This window comes from Equus asinus, chromosome 2, assembly GCF_041296235.1.
Source record: "Equus asinus isolate D_3611 breed Donkey chromosome 2, EquAss-T2T_v2, whole genome shotgun sequence".
NCBI classification, from domain to species: domain Eukaryota; kingdom Metazoa; phylum Chordata; class Mammalia; order Perissodactyla; family Equidae; genus Equus; species Equus asinus.
The window spans coordinates 153081903-153094890 of record NC_091791.1 but is presented as its reverse complement, the minus strand read 5'-3'; the positions used below and the strand labels follow the sequence as shown (position 1 = coordinate 153094890).

The window sequence follows — 12988 nt, the reverse complement described above, 5'->3', positions numbered from 1 at the left end:
ACTGAAAATAACAAATGTTGAAGAGGGTATGGAGACAAGGAACCCTCATACACTGCTGGTGGGAATGCAAACTGGTGCAGCCACTATGGAAAACAGTATGGAAATTCCTCAAAAAACTAAAAATAGAACTACCATATGACCCAGCCATCCCACTACTGGGTATCTACCCAAACAACTTGAAATCAACAATCCAAAGAAACATAGGTACCCCTATGTCCGTTGCAGCACTATTCACAACAGCCAAGACGTGGAAACAATCCAAATGCCTATCAACTGATGAATAGATAAAGAAGATGTGGTATATACATACAATGGAATACTAGTCAGCCAGAAAAAAGACAAAATCATCCCATTTGCAACAACATGGATGGACCTGGAGGGAATTACGCTAAGCGAAATAAGCCAGATGGAGAAAGACAAAGTGGTTACCAGGGGAAGGGGAGCAGGGGTGGGAAAGGAATGAAGGGGAGCACTTATGTGGTGACAGTCAAGAAATAATGAAATAATGTACTACTGAAATTTCGCAATGAAGTAAACTGTGAACTCAAATAAAAAAAAAAAGAATTGCAAAAACATAAACTAGACCAAACCACACTTAATGAAGAGAACGCCCTATAGGAGTACTACCTTAAAAATTAACATAACACTGCTGTGTGTTGATTGTCTTCTAACTCCAAGAACTCCTCATAAAATAGATTAAGACCAGACTACCTGGATTCAAATCCTGGCTGTATAAACTAGGGCCCACTACTTAACTTCCCTGTGCCTCAATTTTCTTATCCATAAAAAAGGGATAACAACAGTGGCTATCTAAGATTTAAAATGATCATATGATACATGTAAGTGTTTATTTATCACAGTGCCTGGCGCACTGACTGTGCTCCATAAATGGTAGTCATTACTTAGTACATCACTTTGCATGCTTCTTAACCAACAGAAGGAGAAATAGTCACATTCACAGACATACTACTGTCCAAAACAGTATCTGTATTGCTTGAATGTTGACGAAAGGAAATTATCATGTTCTCATGGAGGCTGAGAATTCAAACCTATTATACAACGACTACTTAACAAATTCATATAAAAACGTTCTTGTCAGCAAGAGAAAATTATTACTCTACAACTATGATTACAAATTAAATTACAGCATTCACATTGTTATAATTTTGTTTTTAAAGTTAACAGAAAAATTAGTTGATCAAAAAGGGAATAAAAATAAACCAATGCCACCTACTATTTCTAGACTGGAAAAAGTATAAATTAGTTCCCAAATGTGTTTTGACTTGAAGCAAATTTTGAGTACCCACCTACATAAAGGAAGTTAGCAGTATCATAGTGAATACCAAAGAAGAAATTACTTAAAAATAGAAAATCAAAAACTCTCATACACTACTTGTAGGAATATACTTTAAAAAATAGGTCTGTATTTTAAAGGAAAGTTGAAAATATGAGCACCCTGTGACAGGCAACTCTTTTCCTAGGTATATATCCTAAAACACTCTTCTCTCACATGCACCGGGAAACATACACAAGAATGCTCATAGTCACACTGTCCATAAATGTCAAAAACTGGAAACAAGCCAAACGTCCAGGAAAAGAATGGGTAAACTGTAGTATATTCACACAGTAAAAAAATGCATTAGTTTCCTACTTCTGATGTAACCTCAAATTTAGTGACCCCAAATAAACAACACAAATTTATAATCTTACAGTTTTGCAGATCAGAAGCTCAGGCTTCCTCTGGGGCTAAAATCAAGGTGTCAGCAAGGCTATGCTCCTTCTGGAGGCTCTAGAGGAGAATCCTTTCCTTGCCTTTTCCAGCTTCTAGAAGCCGCTTGTATTCTTTGGCTCATGGCCCCATATTCCATCTTCAAAACTAGTAGTGTAGCATCTTCAAATCTCTCTCTGATCTCTGCTTCCATCATCATCATCTCCTTATTTCTCTTGACAAAATAGATATGCCTGTAATCATAAGGCCCTCTGTGATTACACTGAACCCACCCTGGATAATCAAGGATAATCTTCCCATCTCCAGTGCCTTAACTTCATTACATCTGCAAAGTCTCTCTTGCCGTATAAGCTAATATAGTCACAGGTTTCAGGGATTCGAATGTGAACATCTTTGGAGGACCATTATTCTACCTACCACAAAAACTACACTAAAATGAAAATGAAGAAACTACTGCTATACTGAACTACATGAATGAATCTCACAAACGACATTTGAAATAAATCAAGCAAGGGCCGGCCTGGTGGTGTAATGATTAAGTTCATGCACTCCACTTCGGCAGCCCAGGGTTTGCCAGTTCAGATCCCGGGCACAGACCTATGCACCACTCATCAAGCCATGCTGTGGTGGAGTCCCATATATAAAATAGAGGAAGACCGGCATAGATGTTAGCTCAGGGACAATCTTCCTCAAGCAAAAAGAGGAAGATTGGCACCAGCTGTTAGCTCAGGGGCAATCTTCCTCACTTAAAAAAAAAAAATCAAGCAAGACAAAAGTATACATACGATATAAGCCCTTTTACATAAGTTCAAAATAAGCAAAACTAAACTATGTTACATAGGGATGCAAACACAGGTAGTAAGTTTACCAAGAAAACAAAGGACACGATTTTTCACAAAAATCACAAGAATGCATTCCTTTGGGGTAAAGAAGAGGAAGGAGATGAGGAAGATGCTGGCAATGTTCTATTTCTTGAACACTTGAATTTATAATTATTCTTTAAATTACATATATATGTATTATGTACTCTATGACTAATATCTCTTATAAAAAGAACAGAAACAGAAAATAGTCATATAAACCAGAGGCAGGGAAAGCCAGACACAGAATAGATTAGGGAACAGCCATTCAGTAGTGTGACAGATAGCAGGAGACTGCCTCATCTATGGAATGGTGAAAAGCCAGTTAACCTGTGAGTTGAGCATGGAGCAGAAATCCAGGTTCAGAGTAATGATATAAGATTAGAAGCAGATACACAGTTTACAATGTCTTCCTAACAGACTATACATTTCTTGAGGTCAAGAGGAGAACTCTATTCATCTTTGTATTCTTAGTATCTACCATAATACTGACCATAGAACACTCTTTCAATAAATGTTTAATCAATGGAAGAATAAATGAAATGTCTTTCACGTCCTACACAGCTCAAATTAAGGACTCCTAAAGCAAATAAGTGGAAGTTGATTTGAAAATTCAACAGTCATTTAATAAACTGTTATGAATTCATAGAAGAGCAGAAAGAAACATAATGCACAGTTTTACCTTCAAGGAGTTTACAAACTAGGGAAGAAAAAAAGTTAAGCAATTATTTCCAAATTATTCTTTGAAATAGAACACAAAATACAAAAACAGAAATTGATACTAATTCTCTGGATTTAAAAGGTAAAAAATATAAAAAGTTAATCAACATCAAACTGTAAGGGCCAGGTGCATATGACAAATCAGTACTGAGGGAAGTTGACATGGGCTAGGATAATCATACAAAGTTTCTTGGAGGAGGTAGATAGGATATATAGCACTTTGGTAGATTGCAAAATAGGCACAAATTCCTCCCATTCCTGTATACACATCCCTTTATAACGTGACCTTGCTACATCTTCCATCAAGAGTTTCTTTCTCCATCCTAGAAACTGAAGTTGGCTCTGTGACTTACTTGGACCAATGGGACATTAGCAAACATGAACCCAGAAGCTTGAAAAGCACTTATGCACTAGACTTGTCCTCTTTCACTGGTTCTGGAACCCAGACTGTGAAAAATCCCAACCTAGCTGATTGCCACACATAAGTGAGCCCAGACAAGACCAAAGGAAGAACCATTCAGCTGAGTCCAAAGTGCCAAGCCACAGAATGGTTAACTAATACTTGATTATTGTTTTAGCCTCTGAGCTTCGAGGTGGTTTGTTTCAAGGCAAAAGCTAACTGACTGAGGAGGTAAGCAATGGTAAAGAAGAGGAAATGAGCACAACATACAAGTGCATGGGAAAATGAACGCATAGATTACTCTAAACAGAAAAGAGTTCTGATTGTGGAGAAAGAATACAAAGGCTTGAAAGGTTAACTGAGTTCAGACTGCAAATATCAGGCTAGGAAGAGGATGGTCCTCATTCTACTTCAGTAGACAAAGGGAGCCACTGAAGGACTTGAGAGCAAGAGAGGACATAACACAGGAGGAAAGGAAACCCAGTTAAGACTAATATAATCTAGGCTGAAGTAATAAAATTCTCCTACATTTAGGGAGGAGGCTAGATAATTCACCAAACAGATAACAGCATGGTTTTATAAATGTCATATATAGTTTATGTAAGATTCTGCTCTTCAACAGAAAAATAAGAAAATTATTTTTACCCACAATTTTAATCTCAATGGGAACAGTACTAGAATTAATCATCAGAAGAGCTTATGGCATGTCTCAAAGGCAAGGAAAATATTTTTGAAGCTATATTTGGGTATAAAGATAAAACACAGATTTCTAAAGACAGCATAACTGTGAAATATGACTCCTCTTTGAGATTTAAATATTCCCCACCAAACCACTTCAGCTCCTGGCCACCATAGAGTAATAAAGACCAGATTTACCTTCCCACCTTAAACAGCTAGTAAAACAGACAAAATATATGCCACAATGGATTTTAGACACTAGACAACAGGCAGCACAGAACAGGAATCCATGAGAGAAGGGAAATAAATGAAGCAAGCCTTACGACTGCCCCCAGCTCACCACCTGAAGAGTTTCCAAGCCATAGCACAGGAATGGGGGAATCCAAACAAAGCCAAGCAGTTTCACTGAGTTAAGGAGACAAAATCCAGAGTTTTGGGGAGGCCAGGGCAGAGAAGAACACTGGAGAAGAGAGAGCTGCACAAAGAACGAGCTCTGGGTGTTTAGAGAGGGATCCCCTCAACATCTTTGCTGAGACCTTAACTGTGTATGTGTGAGAGGAAGAGATCAGGGCCAGGGAAAGAAGCACTGGAAAGGGGCAGACAGAACAATCCTTAGTGCTCACACAATACTGTGAATAGTTTGTATACTCACCAGATAGAGTAAAAAAGACCTCTGAAAACATCCAGGGCCTTGAATGCATCAAACTATTTTCAAATAACTGTATCCCAGAACAAACCCCAAAAATACTTAAGGGAATACAAAATTTAAAACTCCAGCACATAACGATGTAAAATCACAATGTCTGGCACCCAAACAGAAATTATCAGGGCAAACAAGGAGAAACATCAGTCAATAAAAACAGAACTAGAAATGAGGCAGATGACAGAATTGGTAGACAAGGACTTTATTTTTTTTATTTTTTTATTTTTTGAGGAAGATTAGCCCTGAGCTAACTACTGCCAGTCTTCCTCTTTTTGCTGAGGAAGCCTGGCCCTGAGCTCACATCCATGCCCATCTTCCTCTGCTTTGTATGTGGGATGCCTACCACAGCATGGCGTGCCAAGCAGCGCCATGTCCACACCCGGGATGTGAACCCGCGAACCCCAGGCCGCAGAGAAGCAGAACACATGCACTTAACCGCTGCGCCACTGGGCCGGCCCCTACACAAGGACTTTAAAACAGCTATTATAAATACATTCAACATATTCAAGAAAACAGAGAGAAGCATAAGCATGAAGAAATAAATGGAAGATATTTTAAAAAATTGAACTTGTAGATATGAAAAGTATATACATGAGATAAACACACTGGATGAGATTAACACCAGATTAATTTTTGTGGAAGAAAAGATTAGTGAACTTGAAGATACAGAAAAAGAAACTATCCAAAATGAAACAAACAGAGAAAAAACAGAAACCAGACAAAGAGAGCATCAGTGACCTATGGGCTAACACTAAAAAGACTAACCATACATATAACTAGAGTCCCAGAAGGAGAGAGCAAAGAGTTTGCTTACACTTTCATTTTATTGTCAGTTATTGCAACCATATGGTCTTATATAAAGTTTCTCTCTACTTTTAGTATATATTTTAATTTCTGGATACACTAATTAGGCCCAGAGAGATTCCATGCAGGAAAAAAAAAATCTGAAGGAAAAATGTCTGAAATTTTTCCAAATTTGATGAAAACTATAAATACCCTAAACACCCCCTATTATTAAAGTAAAAGATCAGATGCTTTCAAAGTTATCATAATCTATTATGTAAAGAGTATTTAAAACACCTGATCTACATTCCAAAAATAGATTAAAATATAGTTGGAAGCAGAGTGGCTACCTCATACATCTCAAAAGTCAAAATAATACATTTTTCACATTATAGAAAATTATCTAAATTATGTTTTAAAGTAAAACAAGCTGAGGGGCCGGCCCAGTGGCTGAGTGGTTAAGTTCCCACACTCCGCTTCGGCGGCCCAGGGTTTCACTGGTTTGAATCCTGGGCGCAGACATGGCACCGCTCATCAGGCCATGCTGAAGCAGCATCCCACATACCACAACCAGAAGGACCCACAACTAAGATACACAACTAAGTACTGGGGGGATTTGGGGAGAAAAAGCAGAAAAAAAAAAGAAGAAGACTGGCAACAGCTGTTAGCTCAGGTCCCAATCTTTAAAAAAATTTTAAAAATTTAAAAAAATAAGCTGAGGTGGAGGCACAAGTTTACAAAGATTACACAGCAGCTAAGTTTTTCAAGACATCTAATGATACTAATGCAAACAACAGAAATAAGGGTCAAGAATAGGATAAACCCCATGAGATTTTGTTTTTGTCTTTTTTTTCCCATAGGTTTTAGCAAAGGCCTCTCTAAAGGGTTAGTAAAAAGAGATGAAGATTTGAGAATAACCTCTTTGCTGAGAGCAAAAAAAAAGAAAATTTAGTCACCACTCACACTTCGACTGCTCCTTTTAAACTTTCACAGGAGGTAAATTATACTTCCAGCAGAATGGAATCTCTCCGGGCTCAATAAATATATTCAAAAAAGTAAAATATCTATTAAAAGTGAAGAGAGATTTCACAAGTCAGTGTGGTTACAATTACTGACAACAGAATAAGAGTGTAAACAACCTAGGCCTCCTCTCCCTGGCTACAATACTAACAGCACATAAACAATTCTTCCCATACAGAAAGCACAGCGTAACTTACATGGCCAGATTGTCAGGAAAACACTAAACAAGACCAGTCCTTGGATAAAATCTACTGTATGTAGATTTTGTATGATCCACCAAACAAAGCATTATGTCTATGATCCTCTCACTAAGACAAAGAAAAAAAAATCAATACAAAACCTTTTCTATAATGATCTTCACTGTAATTGGATTTTAAGTATATTAATTTCCCTTTGTAAAAATAGCAAAACTGAAGCAAAGAGAGATGAAGTAATCTAATATCCTATGATATGTTATAGTAGAGATGAGAACAGATTTACGTTTCATCTTGATGCACAATTAACATTTTAGATTCATTCGTTTAGTAAGCATTTATTAATTTAAGAGTTTATAGGCTATACTAACCTTATTTTCTACACCAAAAATTAGGTGCCAGCTTACAATACGAGATATTTTTTTCTGATTTACAAATGCATTTATATAATTTTAAGTTTACAAAGATATTCAAATTATATCCTAATTACTTGTACATTTAATAACTCACCAATAAGCCGCTGGGCTAGAGCTAGAGAGAGACTCTAACTACTCACCTGGAAGACATCTTTCTTGTAACCATACATACCCTCTTACTGGTAATGCCTAGTCCTAAATTCTGAGTCTTAAACAGAGAGTGTGAAACATAACACAGGAATTCTGTCAGTACTCAAGCAACTGAAGCCTGGGAGAACCCAAAGTAGAAACTCATATTGCAGGGAGAGAGAAGTGGACTTTTTAGGACAAAAGTTTCTAAAGTGTTCTGGCACTTTTTGTGGATTTGTCTGGATTTGTCTAAAGCTATTTCAGGAGTTGTGTGAACATTTAATTTTTATTAAATTTTTTAAATTTAAAAACATTTATTTAATTATTTATTTATTATTTTTTATTATTTAACTACTTATAGCTATAACATATGCGTTAACCTTTGAATCTGGTAGAGTATGCAGAGTAAACTGCAGCTGATAAAACAGAAGACTACTTCCCTGAACCCACCTCCCAGACTGTTAGGTCTATCCGTTAATATGTTCATGTGGCGGTCTGTGTTTTCACTCCATGATACTTGGAACACTTGTAATTCCTTATTCTACAACTGTCTGCTCCCACTGTACTGTAAGCTGCAAAAGGGAGATCACCTCTGTCTTGTTCACTGCTAAATCTCTAATCTCTAGCACAGTAACATGGTAGATGCTTAACAAATACCTAATGAATGAATGGATGAGGCAACTGCCTGAGTTCTAAAGAAAAATAATGAGGTTCAGAAAGGCTAAGTTAAGATGGTAGCAACGGAAATAAAAAGGAAAGGTTATGTGCAGGGAGAACCAGAGGAAAGAGGAAGCCAAAGAGATAATAAAATAAATGAGATTTTTGAGCTTGGATAACTGATGAAATAGCAATATCTTCATTTGCAGAAATAAAGAAGTTAAAAGAGGGCTGACTTTTGTTTTGGACATGTTGAATTTTCTAAGTGGTAGACAAGTCCGGCAGAAATGAAGTCTTAATCTAGTTTACTATCTACCATATGATTTGGCTTCTAGATAATGTTTTCAAATGAAATTTCATGAGAGGTAAGGCTCACATTTTTCTCTTTATTCATTTTTTCCTATTTTCCTCCCCTTGTCTCTGACTTATTGGTCATGAAAAATGTTGATAAAACCATTTTTGAGATATTTTAGAAACTCAGGCACTTAGTGGATCAAGGGGAAAAAAAGAGAGGGCTTTCCAAACTTAATCCATAATACACAATATGTGGAAAAGAATATCAGACAAATATTAATAACAGTACTGAGATGATCATGTGGCTAGACCAAGATAAGGGAAACAATGAAAAATCATTTTTTTTAAAATGGCAATTATCTTGAAACTACCAAAAGAAAAAGAACAAGTATAAAAATAATGATAAAAGCATTTTGCTAAAAACACATACAATGGCAAATAAGTTTTCTAATTCAAACATTAAAAAATACTGATTCTCATTTTCAATAAAGAAGCAAATTCTCTGGAAAAAAAAATACTGATTCTTAAAACACAGTTAGGTTAAATCCTGACAGCTTACCAAAGGAAGCCAAGAAGCTACTACCTCCCATTCTTCAGAAGACACCAGAATACCGCAGGATTCCCTTCAAAGAACACAATTTTTTACCTTGGGAAGCTTTACTCTAATTGAAGTAAAAGTAAATTCCCCAATACAATAAAAAGCAGCTATCAACATCCCAAAACATCACAGATTGTATTTACAAAGGTAAAAAAAATTCATAGAAAAAATCCAGAAGTTCAAAAGAGTTCATAAGTACTATATATATTCAATTTAGTGTCAAGGACATATAAAATCACCACCACAAAGAGAAGAATAATTACGTTTAAATTAAAGTCATATAACATAATTGAAAATATACCAAGAGGTCTGCTTAAAAATCACTTGTTTAAAAGATGAAGTTTTCTGGCAAAACTGACATTCACATTATGTAAATAACATAATTTCAATCTGTATTTTAAACCTCAATCAAGGATCACCAGATACGAAGGAGGACAGAAACTTCTGAGTGGTAGTATGTGTTGTATTTATGCTCAAAATTTAGCTCTAAAAAACTCAACTTTTTCATACAGACTTAAAGGCTTTTATCAAATACGGAAGTACAATATTTAACCTGAAAGCACTGAGTATTTACAACACAAAAGCTTCCACAGAAGCCTGGGGAAAAAAATCTACCACAACCATCACTATTGTTTACAATATACTAGATAACCAAAAAAAGACGACAAGAAAACAAAACAGTAGAAATATGTTTAATTTCAAAAATCTATAGATATTGAAAATGTCTTGCAACATTACTAAGCCAACAAACTGATACAGCTCCAGCTATCCTGTGTTTCTCAAAAACAGCAAAAAAAGGAACACATGACTACAGTAATTTTGAGTAACACGCATTCAAATTTTAAAGGCTGTCAGATATCTATAAAATAATTTTTCTATAGGAGATTTTTTTTTTAATTGGGGAAGGAAGTAAGCTATATTCACTATTAATTCTCAAAGGCTATTCTATTTTGCTAATCAAGTCAGCCCCCACTAGTTCAATAATGGTCGTTAAACATTTTCCCTTGTTATATATTACTTTGTTTTTAGGCAACATTTATTATCTCACAGTTTCTAAGGATGAGGAATCTGAGTGTGTCTTAGTTGGGTGGTTCCAGCTCAAAGTCTCTCACGAGTTGCAAACAAGCTGTCATCTCCATTACTTCTTAAAGTTATAAAACTAAGAAAGAACTGCCTGCTTCCCACCAAAGTTAAATTTAAACTCCATGATCAAAGCAAACTCAGCTCTGTAATATTCGTTTACATTAAAAAACCAACAATCTATCACTAATTGTCACATTTTAGTGCATTTTCTAACGTAAAATACTCTCACAAGTTATCTAAATTATACAAACTTCACTTCTAACACTACATTTAAAGGTATTTGAAGCCCTGTATAATTGAGTTCAATTTGCTAAAGCAAATGAGCCTATTATCACGAAGATTTCCTGAGGCATTAAAATAACCAGTATTTACAACAAAGTCAAAAGAAGATACAAAAATCCTAAGTCATATATAGTACAAAAGAGAACTGACTAAATTATGTATTAACCATAGTACAAGATAATGAGCAAGTATTATTCTTAGTCAGCCCCCTACTGAAGATCAAATTTGTTTCAACTTGATATTACAAATTAAATGAATGAAGCTAAGGACTTCAATTTCTTTTATGTGTCTAACACTGAAAGAGGAAAAAGCATTTCCCAACATTCTATTATAAACGGAAAATGGTAAGAGCAACTGTCCTTTTAAACCACGCTTCAAACACCCTTTTTACTGCCTTGATAAAAATGTACCACACAGAAAAACATAAGCTTCTAAATTAAAGATTTATTTCGGTATGTCTTCAATTTGAATAGATCGCAACATGCCATCTAAATCCACGCACTCGTTATTTGAAAAACTTTTAGAGTTAAGATGAATTCTTTAAGATTAGTCATATTAAGAAATATCTGTCATCAATAATGCTTCTTCATAAACAAGAAGAAAGAAATATATAGCACTCAATTCCCTCAATAGTTTAAATTCAATCTCCCATCTCCCCTTGCCCGCAAATAAACATTACTCTATTCCATTTAGCCAAAAGAAAACAGCAACACATCTTTGTGGTCTATCCTGGCAAATCAGTGTGTAGAAATGAATACAACTGTTATTAATGGCTCAGAACCAAACACTGTAACAAAACAGACTGAGTGGATCCTCGGTGGGGGGGGGGGGGGGGGGGGATGCCCACTCATAATAATGTGCTCTTCATACATACATACAGAAACTCAATTTCTATTGAACACCAAAAACATCTTTACATAATACACACGTTATAATAAAATTGCCCTCTCTCATGTTCAAAGAAAAACAATTTCTCAAACTAGGGATGAGAAGAGTTAATACCGGGATTGCTGCCACCTACCAACTTTAATTCAAAGCGAAGTACAACTCAATGTCATTTTTACCTCTAATGCAGCCACGACTGAAACAAAATTAACTTCGCGGTGAGATAAAGTATCCTGGCATCCCAATGGATTATCTACTTCTCTGATTTGACAGTACATACGTGTGGTGTCTTTTGTCCCTCCCACAGCATCCCAGGGTGTCAACATCATCCTAGTCAAAGCAAATGACGAGCAAACCCCTCAGGTCATTACTTCGCACCGTAAGTACCAGCAAGTCTTGGCCTGCAGTGACGTTACTACACAGCAAACATTCTATAGTCCCATGTCCCCTTCTATTAGATTCGGGGAGGCGGGGTGGGAAAGACGCGCTCGGCATATCCTGAGAATCCTGTGCTCAGTCCTGGTACCAGAAGCAGCGTGAATACAAGTGATATGTGGGTCACCCACAGAGACAGAAACAGAACGAAGCTTCATGACCCTCCAAGTTCAGTGAAGACAGCAAAAGCCACTGGGGAAACGGGGCACAAGCCTTTGGAGAAACCGGGGAGAAGCAGACGGTCTCCGAGGTGAAGTGACTGGGTCTGGCACAAGCCCAGGGCGTGGGCAGCGACCAACGAGTCTCCCGTCCCCCTCCCCTCCGCACCAGGGTCAGTCGCTCCGCGAGGGGTGCAGCCGGAGGAGGGGGTCAGACTGAGGCGGGGGGGGGCCCGGGGCTCCCCCAGCGGCGCCCTGGGAGTTCGGGGGGGTGTGTCCTACCTGGGCCGTGGCGGACGCAGGGATTTCGGGCGGAGGGCTCGGGTCCAGCTCAGGACCGGGACTAGCAAGGGTCAACCCTCAGCAGGCGGGACCGCCGCCGCCTGCCCATCCCCCGCCGCCTAGTGCGGCAGGACCCGAGCGCGGCTTCGAGGGCCGGCCGGCTGGGTAGTCCCCTCGGGTACTGTCCCCGTTTACTGGCGGCGGCGGCGGCTGCTGCTGTTACTGCTGCTGCTGGCCGCCCCCAGCCGCTGCGCTTGTGCCAGCCCCTGCTCCTCCTCCTGCCGCCGCCGCCGCCGCCTCGTCCCCACCGCTCCCATCGCCGCTGCGGCGACTACTGCAGCGCCCGCTGACCCGACCCGACGTTATTCTCCCCCTTCGCAACCCGGCACAGCCTAGCCCACCTGCCCTGCCAGTGCGCACGCCCACCTCTCCGCCACAGGTCCTGATTGGAGGGCGCGTCCCAAGCCCGCCACGTCGGTTGGCTGGTCCCATTGCCTATCAGGAAGGGGGCAGAAAGTCAGGCAGAGAGCGTCTCCGCCCCCCACCGGAGAATTGCCGCTATCTTCAGGTTTGCCTGAGAGGGCGAGTAACCAGGAAAGGAGCATCACAATGGCAGTGCGCATGCGCGCGGGAATTCTGGACTATGTAGTTCCAGCCACAGCCGCAACTGCCCGCGGGTACG

General features: G+C 38.6%; 1 protein-coding gene across 3 annotated transcripts in view; it reads right to left on the bottom strand.

Annotated features, from left to right (window-relative positions):
- Positions 1-12705, bottom strand: part of TTBK2 (tau tubulin kinase 2) — a 137522-nt gene extending 124817 nt beyond the window's left edge. Inside the window, exon 1 of one of the 3 annotated variants that reach the window (XM_070502898.1) lies at positions 12307-12705. The gene's annotated coding sequence lies outside the window, so the exon portion shown is untranslated. The remainder of the gene's footprint in view (positions 1-12306) is intronic. The other 2 variants (XM_070502901.1, XM_070502906.1) reach the window with 2 other exon arrangements.
- Between the last annotated feature and the right edge of the window lie 283 nt (positions 12706-12988).